At 34.8% G+C, this 10,013-nt stretch overlaps 1 long non-coding RNA gene across 5 annotated transcripts; it reads right to left on the bottom strand.

The window, feature by feature from the left end:
- Positions 1-508: 508 nt before the first annotated feature.
- On the bottom strand, positions 509-9,769 carry LOC120441999. 5 transcript variants are annotated; one of them, XR_005614445.1, is made up of 7 exons: positions 9,732-9,769; positions 7,531-7,538; positions 5,490-5,570; positions 4,857-4,975; positions 4,631-4,721; positions 2,508-4,547; positions 509-2,172 (listed from the first exon to the last, which is right to left on the bottom strand). It is a non-coding gene; the product is annotated as an uncharacterized LOC120441999 (long non-coding RNA). The 5 variants fall into 5 exon arrangements; XR_005614446.1 differs by lacking the exons at positions 7,531-7,538; positions 9,732-9,769 and adding an exon at positions 7,480-7,529; XR_005614449.1 differs by lacking the exons at positions 7,531-7,538; positions 9,732-9,769 and having other exon boundaries at positions 4,861-4,975; positions 5,490-6,724.
- Positions 9,770-10,013: the final 244 nt, after the last annotated feature.

The following is a 10,013-nucleotide window of genomic DNA, read 5'->3' on the forward strand; positions in this document are numbered from 1 at the left end:
CATGTTTCTTGTTTTAGTGATCAGCTTCTAAATAAGAATACGTGAACTCAGACCAGGTACGATGTGACTAGAATAAAACTGCAGCATGAGAAGACAGACTGCAGTTATTAATTTAGTAATACTAAAACTCTAAAATTCCTAAACCAATCGTGTAATTTTATTGTCCCACTTATTATGGCTTTTTCAGTGACACTGAATATTTACAGCTAAATTAAATTAACAAGTTAAAGGGGTTTATAAGCACTTTGAAGTTGGTTTAACTCAGACATTACAAAAATAAAGTGTGTAATTAAGCCATAATTGCTTTTAATTTAAGAAATGTAAATGAGTGATTCCTTTAGGCCTTGAAACACCTTCACAGACATTAATGTTTGTTGTGTTGCTCAGTTTTGAAATATTGTCTGACGTTCTGTGTGTTGAGGTTACATGTTAAGCAAAACCGTCATTGTGCACAAGGAAGTGAAGCAATAGTAACTGCCACTATACAAACCACAAGTACACATGCAGGTTTTAAAATAAAGATCCTCACTTTTATTCTTTTATTCAGTTTTGTTATTTTCTTCTGTTTGAGTATATTTAAATCTGGACTGATGAACAGGCTACAGCACATATTTTAATGAATTCATTTTTTTTTTTAATACAAGCAGTTTGTACAATATTTGTCTGTGTTCATGATTACATTTATATACAATACAGCATATAGGAAATAAGACAGTAAAATAAGAGGACAGAAACAGAAGATGAGGTTTAACCCTGAACTCTGATGTTTTATTATAAACTGTCTGGACAGCTCAGGATTACCTCTTCTTCTTCCATCTGATACTTTTAGGGGCCGTCCCAGGTAATCACCACGCTCCATCTTGTGTCTTTCTATCCCTAACATCTTTTCCTATCATATCAGCTCTGTGAACATGTTAGTCCGCAGAGTCTCCAGCCTTACATCATCAACTTGTCCATCAGCACTCCAGACAAGAAGCGGCTCAGAACCAATTACTAAGGAGGAGTAATGGCATATAAATAATGAATTGAGCACTAATGCCAATGCTTAATAGTGTGACATTATTAGAAAGTGCTAATTAAAGGCATCATAAATTAACCATTCAAGCAAGTATCTTTCAGTCATGCATGTCAATCATTGTAAATATGTCTATAATGAGCAAATTCATTGTTTAAATGTTAGTCCATTTTGCAAATATATTGTTACAGTGCAGTAAAGAAGAAGCTCTAACATGCAAATGTAACAAAAAAAAAATCAACTGTGTGATTGTAGAAGCAGAGTTGAACTGCATAACTGTTATTCTGACTTTGAACATTTTCTTGATATTTGTACTGAGGCTGATTGTAAATACACTGGTAACTGTCAAAACATTTAAAGTATGTGTTAAACTATATCCTAGGTTATTGCCAGTGTTGAAAATTTGCCATCCCTAGATCCCAGACTGATGACAATACATTATTAACAATGTTATTACTACTATAACAAGTAGTTTGACAGTATTAAAATCTGTAATACTCTAAGGATTTAATGTGTAATGTTTCTTGAGATGGTCATTTAGTGCTATATAGAAATATTTAACCATATTTTGTATTTAAAAAGGTGAGGAAAGTGTCTTTGTTTACACTGGAAATTATCTGCAACTACAGGAGAAGCTGTTAGCATCTGGATGTTTCATCACTGCCCAAACATTTTTGCATTGAAATTCATGTTATGTTATATTACAGTCATAACCTTTGTTTACAAAAAAACATTCACAGTACTTGCAGTCAAACCTAGCGGTAACCTAATATAGGATACACATATGTCCTGCTGTAATTTGGAAAAACAGTGAAAGTTAGAAAGACAAGATTTTATGAGCTTTGACGATTTGTGTGATGTGACATTACATTATATGAAAGACCTCATCTTGGAGCATCTTGACATCACCTCCTCCCTCGGTGGACCTTCAGTGGTGCAGTCTGTGTAAAAGCATTGATTTCACTGAAATCCCTTGATTTTATGAACCTTGGCAAACAAACAATCATCTCCTGTTGGTTCAGTCTGCCAAGGTCACTTTGAAGAATTGACATGGGCATACTCTGCCTCCACCTCTATCTCCTCTGTTTGCGCAACTTGCCTCCCTTGCTGTTGAGTGAACCTGACATCAGCATACGTTATTGCTTGGTCATGTTCCTCTGCAGAGAAGCAAGAAGAATAAAGTAACATCAGTGAGTTTTTATAAAACTTGATTTCTTAAAGTTTACCATCATTTCTTCTGCAAACTGAAAACGGAAATGGTTTCACTGATTCTGACCAAAATGCACACAAGAAATTGACTTTTAATATTGCTCACTTCGGGCTTTTTATGGCAGAGGTATCAACAAACTCTTGGCAAAGAATCAAAATGGTTTATTTCAAAAACAGCAAAAGCAAAAATTGTTCTATGTAATTATAAAAAGAGCAAAATCCATAAATGAAGAAATGAAAAAATAAAAATTCCAGTTAAGTGAGTAAAAATGATTTTTTTTACCTTCATGTTTTGTAGGTTTGTTGTTTTGTTTTTTTCTCCAAGCAAAGATGACTGCTACACACACAACTAAGAAAATTATCAGTGCTGAGAGAACACCACCCATCAATGGTAAAATTCCTGCTACTGAAATAAATGAAAAAAACAAAAAACAAGTCAACGTGTTGTTATGGCAAAACACATGAGGCAATAGAGACAATGACATCAATCAATCCATCCTGTGTGCCAACACAGCAAGTTTTCATACCTGCAAATAGAAAGTAAATGGAAGCAAAATTGACAATTTTGATTGCTTAGTCCTGACAAGAATGACCGTTTATTTTTTTATTTTATTTTTTAGCATTTTCAGATGTTTAACTAAAACAGGAATTGTGGTTTTCAAGTTACTGTTTGTTGAAGTGCACACTATGCAAACAAGCATTTATTTACTTTTTTTCAAGATGAACATTTAAAAAAATTTGCTGGAAAATCATAAATCTTTCAATCTTTCAAATCTTCACAGAGGACTGTCCATCTCTCTCTCTCTCTCTCTGTCTATACATATCTATCTATCTATCTATCTATCTATCTATATGAAATAATGTCGGAATTTTTGAAAAACTGTTAACTGAATGGAAAGTAGAAAGTATGAAACACATCCTTAGCTGTGCACACCAAGTATCATTTTTTGAGGTGCAGAGTGGTGTGTGGATGCATTTCAATCCAAAACAGATTTTTTGCTAAAATTAACCAAGTAGTTCTAGTACTTAATCCTAACAAAGAAACGTTGAAATGACAACAAAATGTCCAGTGGTCTTTCAGGTTCCTCCTCCTGTAAGATCTAACAACATATATATGTAAAGTTATTCTACACAGAGTTCATTAAAAACACTGTTTTTATAAGCTACTTTCAGCTTTACTGTCACAGTATAAATAATGTTGCAAAAACAATTTGTACTCTCATTGGTACAACTCCTACATTTTTTATTTAACTTTGACTATAATGAAAATTGTACTCTTTGAAAACAATGTAACACAGAAGAGCCTAATGTGAAATGAGCCAATTTATTATGAGCCTGAGGCACCACGTTACAAATAGATAAAATCAGTCAATATCAGTCAGTTGAGATATACACTCTCCATGTTTTTTCAATGATAATCACAGTTAACATTGTGATTGAATTTTAATACTTAACCTCAGTTCAGGTGTCAAAAACTCTTCTTCTTATCATCAAGTCTTTTTCATTCTTTCTGTGAACCACACTGTTAAGAAAAGTGCTATGCAAATACAGTTTATTGTTCCTATTCTTATTATTTGCTAAACCTCTCCATACCACACCACAGCAGATAGAGTTAAAGACCCATGAAAACCACACTTCTGTTAAACCACTGCATATTTCCTATGAAAGAACCATATCTACCACACAGGTTAATGCACTCATTCAGTGCAGCTAATAATAATACTCACTGACCAAGTGGAAAGTTTCAGTGTAGCTTCAAAGTATAAAATTTAAGACTAAATCACTGATAAGAATAATAACCTATTATTGTGATTAACCAGTCATCATCTGCAGGCACAGATCGCGTTTAGCAGAGAGGACCCAAATGCAGAGGCTTAGTGATAGTAACAATAACAAACAAGAAACCATGAACAATTAACTTTAACTTTACAATATAAAATCACGAGTAAGTTTCAAAACATACCTTTAATTTTGCCATCGTCTTTAACATACAGGGTGAAAAGAACGTTTTTCTCGTGGATTCCATTTGAATTAAAAATCTCAACACTGTATTGACCTGAATCATCCCTCCTCAGGTTTGAGATCTTGAGTGTCCCGTTCTTGATTATAAACGTTAGTCTGTTGTTAAATTCCTTGTCTGTCATTGTTATTTTTTCTTTCTTTATATTGAACACAGTTATGTTCCCCTTGGGAAGCACCCTCAAACATTTCAGTTCACGGCCACTAGCATCAGTCATCACTTGGATATACACAGTTCCTTCAAGAAGAGGAGAGCATGCGTTCGTCCTGAGGTCACACGTAGTCTCATCAACTGAAACGTGAGCTGGGAAAAATGCATTCACATGAACATGAGCTGAAGTTATTCACACTACAAATACTAATGCTTCTTTATGAAGACGATCTTACCATGAATTCCCCCTGCCACAAGCACAATGATAAGAAACTGCTCCATGCTCTTCATTAAGCCACGTTGTGATTTTAATCTTTAAAAATGACTCTAGAAAATGATGAACAAAGCTGGGTATAAATCAGTATAAAGAATATACTGTTGTTTACTATTTTAGACAGCATTTTTTAAAAAGTCAGCATACATTTACATACATTTCTTACTTTCCAGTCAGCGTACACTTACATACATTTCTTCCTTTCCTTTCCTTTCCTTGTTTGGTAGAGCTGTATTCCTTAGCACTCTTTACAGGGTGTGCAGGAGGGATGCCTTTTTATGTTTGTAGGTTTGGATGAGTTTCCTTTCTGAAAGAAAAGGAGATAAACAGTATAGAACAAATAAAATGTAAATAACCAAGTAAAAACCAGCTTGTTAAAATTATGCAAATTATTGCCACAACATGGAACTGTGAAGTAATGTTGTCCAGATAATATTAAAACATTGAATCCTCGTATCTATCAAAGCAGGCTGAATTCATTATAAAAATGTAGCTGCACGACTCACAAATAATCAAACTTGCCTACAGTATTTGTGTAAAGAAGACAAATTTAGCTCATCTAAATTTATGCAGCTGTAATGTGCCTTTAATCTTGTATTGTAAATGTAATTAAACTGCCCTCTTCACAAGTTAAAGCAAGCATTACAATTTTGTGATTACTTTTAATTTTTACTTAAAAGTAAGAAGAAGTCTTTTGACTTCATTAAAACATCAAAAACATTTAATTTCTTACTTGCTTCAGTAAACACTTGGAGTGATGCTAAACATTAACAGAAGAAGAATTATCATAAAGGAAATAAAGACATACATGATTCACTTACAATTTAATGGATGCACACAGCAGCACAGGCTGAGGCAGTGACCCACTTACGAGCACTCAACTGGAACTGGGAACAACTCATCTGTGAGAAATGACACCCATGCATGAGTACTTCCTGCATTACAGAGCAGAGATGGAAAATACCACTTTGAGGGAGGTGCAGTGAAACTGTTCAAGTAGTACGGGGCTTTTAAACACACCTTCTTTGAACTAACAGGCCTGTTTTATTTATGTATTTTTTTTTTACATAATTAGTTCAAAATGTATTGAGCTTAGAAATTATGTATACATTTTGTAGGAGCTTCACTATTTTTGTGAAGCTAAGTAAAATTTATTTTCTTACAAGATCACCCTGAATAGGAGTGACAAACATCTAAATGCTCTTTTCTTTTGGCAAGACCCTTTTAATTCTCAAGTCTCTACTTCATAAATGAAATTTTGCCAAGAGGACAATAAAAAAAGTCTCCTGCTAATATTAGGAGGATCAGGAAGCTGAAAATTGTGAAAAAAAATCTTATATTTACACAAACCGAGATCTAGTTCTACAGTTTGAAAATGTGTAAACACAATAGTTAAGAGACAATTTAAATAAGAGAAATTAAGTTTACAATAAATCTCCCATTGAGACATAAATATTCATCATTTACATTAACCTTGTCACTTTTGTCAAGTACACAGAGTGTGATCATGTAAATTAACTGTTTTCTGTGCGATAATAAACACCCATCCTTATAGGCAATCTGGTGCGAGTGTAGTACACCAGTACACCAGTCCCCCAGAAAATTAAAACAAAGTCACACTATTGTAAGGGCAAGAAGTGTGTCATGGACAGAAATAAGTAATGACTAATGTTCTTCGCTAAATACAGAACTTATCTATGCACAGTATCACCTCTGTAAAGCCCTAGCAGGAAACCTCATCTTTCTTCATACTGAAGATATCCCTTGTTCCCTAAAACAATCTGTGATCAAAATGTCAAAAAAGCTTACCAATATAAACTGATAACATTTCAAGGACAATTTACTGAACAACTAAATTAAAGCTCTTGTTTTAATGCTGTCAAAGGTTTCACATCACTGCATGACGCAGGACCTGCTGGCCTACTGCTGGAAATGCAGTAAACAAACACACACACACACACACACATACGTGTTTTCGTGAAATATCAGGACCTATGACAAAAATGTGACAAATGGGAACGTGCCTTTCTGAAGGTCCTAGAGGCATGGGAATCACACAAAGTTTGACCCATGCTTCCAGGAACACGCCCATCTGTTGAGATTTTGGCTAGGGTGAAATTTTGGTCAAACCTGAATTTAATGCTACTTGTGAGGACACTGTCAGGTTTATGTGACTTATGAGTACCATAAGGTCACACACTGATATTTCATGTTTAGGTGAATTGTGAAGCCCATGGAAACACATAATTTTCAAGTATATATGACTTATAAGGACCAGGTAAGGGTAGGTTCTGTATTTTTAAGCTTGGCTCCTTTTGAGATTACAATATAATAGGCATGGATGCACAATAGTAATGCTCACCAGTCGGGTAACTTCTGACAGAAATATCAGACATTTATGTGTTAATAAAACAGTAAATATGAGCTGTGTAGAGACTTAAAAAAGACATAGGTCAAATGTGGTCAGTCTACTTTTTAAGTCTTAATATTGTAATGCATTAATTCATTTTGTAGTGAATGTTCATGTCAATAAAAACGTGGAACATTATCTGCCTTTCTTATCATTTAATTGAAAAAGCACCCAGCATAAACCACAGATTTATGAGTAAGAACAATGCAATACAGAAAACTACAATATTGACATAACTGTGGAAGCAACAAAGTATCTCTCTTGGTTGTTTCTTTTTTTTTTCCTTGCATCTTTCTTTTAATGCAATGATCCTGTTGTGGATGTAGTACTTTATGGCAACCCAGTCTCTGCCTTTACGAGCTGCCGGCTCTGCTTGGAAGCAGCAGTCACATTCCTTTTACCTGGTACTTTGCAGCAACCTTTACTTCATCATTTGTCCACTTGCTTCTCACCTTCCCAGCTGTCATAAATGGAAACAAAAGAAAATATCTTAATGTGAATGCAAGAAAAGATAGAAAATATTCTAGTTTATAGTTTATAATGTGAATACAAAATGTTCTTAAACCTTGCTTTCTACTGGAGCACTTTAAAGGAGCAATGTAACACAAACTAGAGTTGTTGGTTCTACCAATTGAGAAAGGCTACAAAAACACATTCATGTCCTTCACAGCTTAAAACAATATGAGGACAATGTAACACAAAAACACAAAAATATCAAATTTAGTAGGAATAAATATCAAGCTGATGCTTTAAAGGGAAAGTTAGAACTAACAAATGGTACGCCAATTTCTTTCTCCTAAGATCTTCACAAAGAAGTAAAGCTAATGTTGATTTTGGGAAACTTTGACTCAAACTGATTGTTTTAATACAATTAAAGTACATTTCATTTATGCACTAGGCCCATCTGACACATATACTTGATACCAAATACAAAAATATGATGTGTAACCTGTTGGAAGAATGAAGTGGGTAAGTCACTCACCGATTGGTCTGTATGAGGCTGAGACAGGACCTCAGCACTTGGTGTCTGCAACAAAAGACAACAATATAACGTCAGAAACATTCTCTAGTATAAATCCCGACTAGATGATCAACTACAGATCATATTTGTAGCAGTGAACATTATTACAGAAGGATCCGACTTCCTTATACCAGATTCTAAAGAAACTTAACACTGTACAGTTCTGCTACCAACAATATGAGGACAGTGTAACACACACTAGAGTTGTTGGTCCAACCACATGAAGAAGGCAACTGAAACACACTCATGTCCTTCACAGCTTAAAACAATATGAGGACAGTGTAACACACACTACAATCACTGGTCCTACCATATGAGGACTTCTACTTAAACACACTCATGTCCTTCACAGCTTAAAACAATATGAGGACATTGTAACACACACTACAATCACTGGTCCTACCATATGAGGACTTCTTCTTAAACACACTCATGTCCTTCACAGCTTAAAACAATATGAGGACATGACGACTGAACACATGTAGAGTTCATGTTCCTGACTTCTAACTTCTCCTGCTGTTGTCAATAAAAGCTCTAAACCCAACACTGATGTAAAGCCATCTATTTCCCCAGAAATTAAATCATGTAAACTGATCGGCGGGGAGGTTAAATGGACAAAAACGTGTAAAAGGACAAAAATATCAAATGTAGTCAGAATAAAGATCAAGCTGATGCTTTAAGGAAAGTTTGGACTAACAAATGGTATAGACAATTGCTTTCTCCTAATACTAATGTTGATTTTGGGAAACTTTTCCTCAAACTGATTGTATTAAAACAATCAAAGTGCATTTCATTTATGCACTAGGCCCAACTGGCACATATACTTGATACCAAATACAAAAACATGATGTGTAACCTGTTGGAAGAATGAAGTGGGTATGTCACTCACCGATTGGTCTGTATGAGGCTGAGACAGGACCTCAGCACTTGGTGTCTGCAACAAAAGACAACAATATAACGTCAGAAACATTCTCTAGGATAAATCCCGACTAGATAATTAACTACAGATCATATTTGTAGCAGTGAACATTATTACAGAAGGATCTGACTTCCTTATACCAGATTCTAAAGAAACTTAACACTGTACAGTTCTGCTACCAACAATATGAGGACAGTGTAACACACACACTACAATCACTGGTCCTACCATATGAGGACTTCTACTTAAACACACTCATGTCCTTCACAGCTTAAAACAATATGAGGACATGACGACTGAACACATGTAGAGTTCATGTTCCTGACTTCTAACTTCTCCTGCTGTTGTCAATAAAAGCTCTAAACCCAACACTGATGTAAAGCCATCTATTTCCCCAGAAATTAAATCATGTAAACTGATCAGCGGGAGGTTAAATGGACAAAAACGTGTAAAAGGACAAAAATATCAAATGTAGTCAGAATAAAGATCAAGCTGATGCTTAAAGGAAAGTTTGGACTAACAAATGGTATAGACAATTACTTTCTCCTAATGCTAATGTTGATTTTGGTTAACTTTGACTGAAACTGATTGTTTTAATACAATTAAAGTGCATTTCATTTATGCACTAGGCCCATCTGACACATATACTTGATACCAAATACAAAAATATGATGTGTAACCTGTTGGAAGAATGAAGTGGGTAAGTCACTCACCGATTGGTCTGTATGAGGCTGAGACAGGACCTCAGCACTTGGTGTCTGCAACAAAAGACAACAATATAACGTCAGAAACATTCTCTAGTATAAATCCCAACTAGATGATCAACTACAGATCATATTTGTAGCAGTGAACATTATTACAGAAGGATCCGACTTCCTTATACCAGATTCTAAAGAAACTTAACACTGTACAGTTCTGCTACCAACAATATGAGGACAGTGTAACACACACTAAAGTTGTTGGTCCAACCACATGAAGAAGGCAACTGAAACACA

Source organism: Oreochromis aureus, linkage group 2 (genome assembly GCF_013358895.1).
Source record: "Oreochromis aureus strain Israel breed Guangdong linkage group 2, ZZ_aureus, whole genome shotgun sequence".
NCBI lineage: Eukaryota > Metazoa > Chordata > Actinopteri > Cichliformes > Cichlidae > Oreochromis > Oreochromis aureus.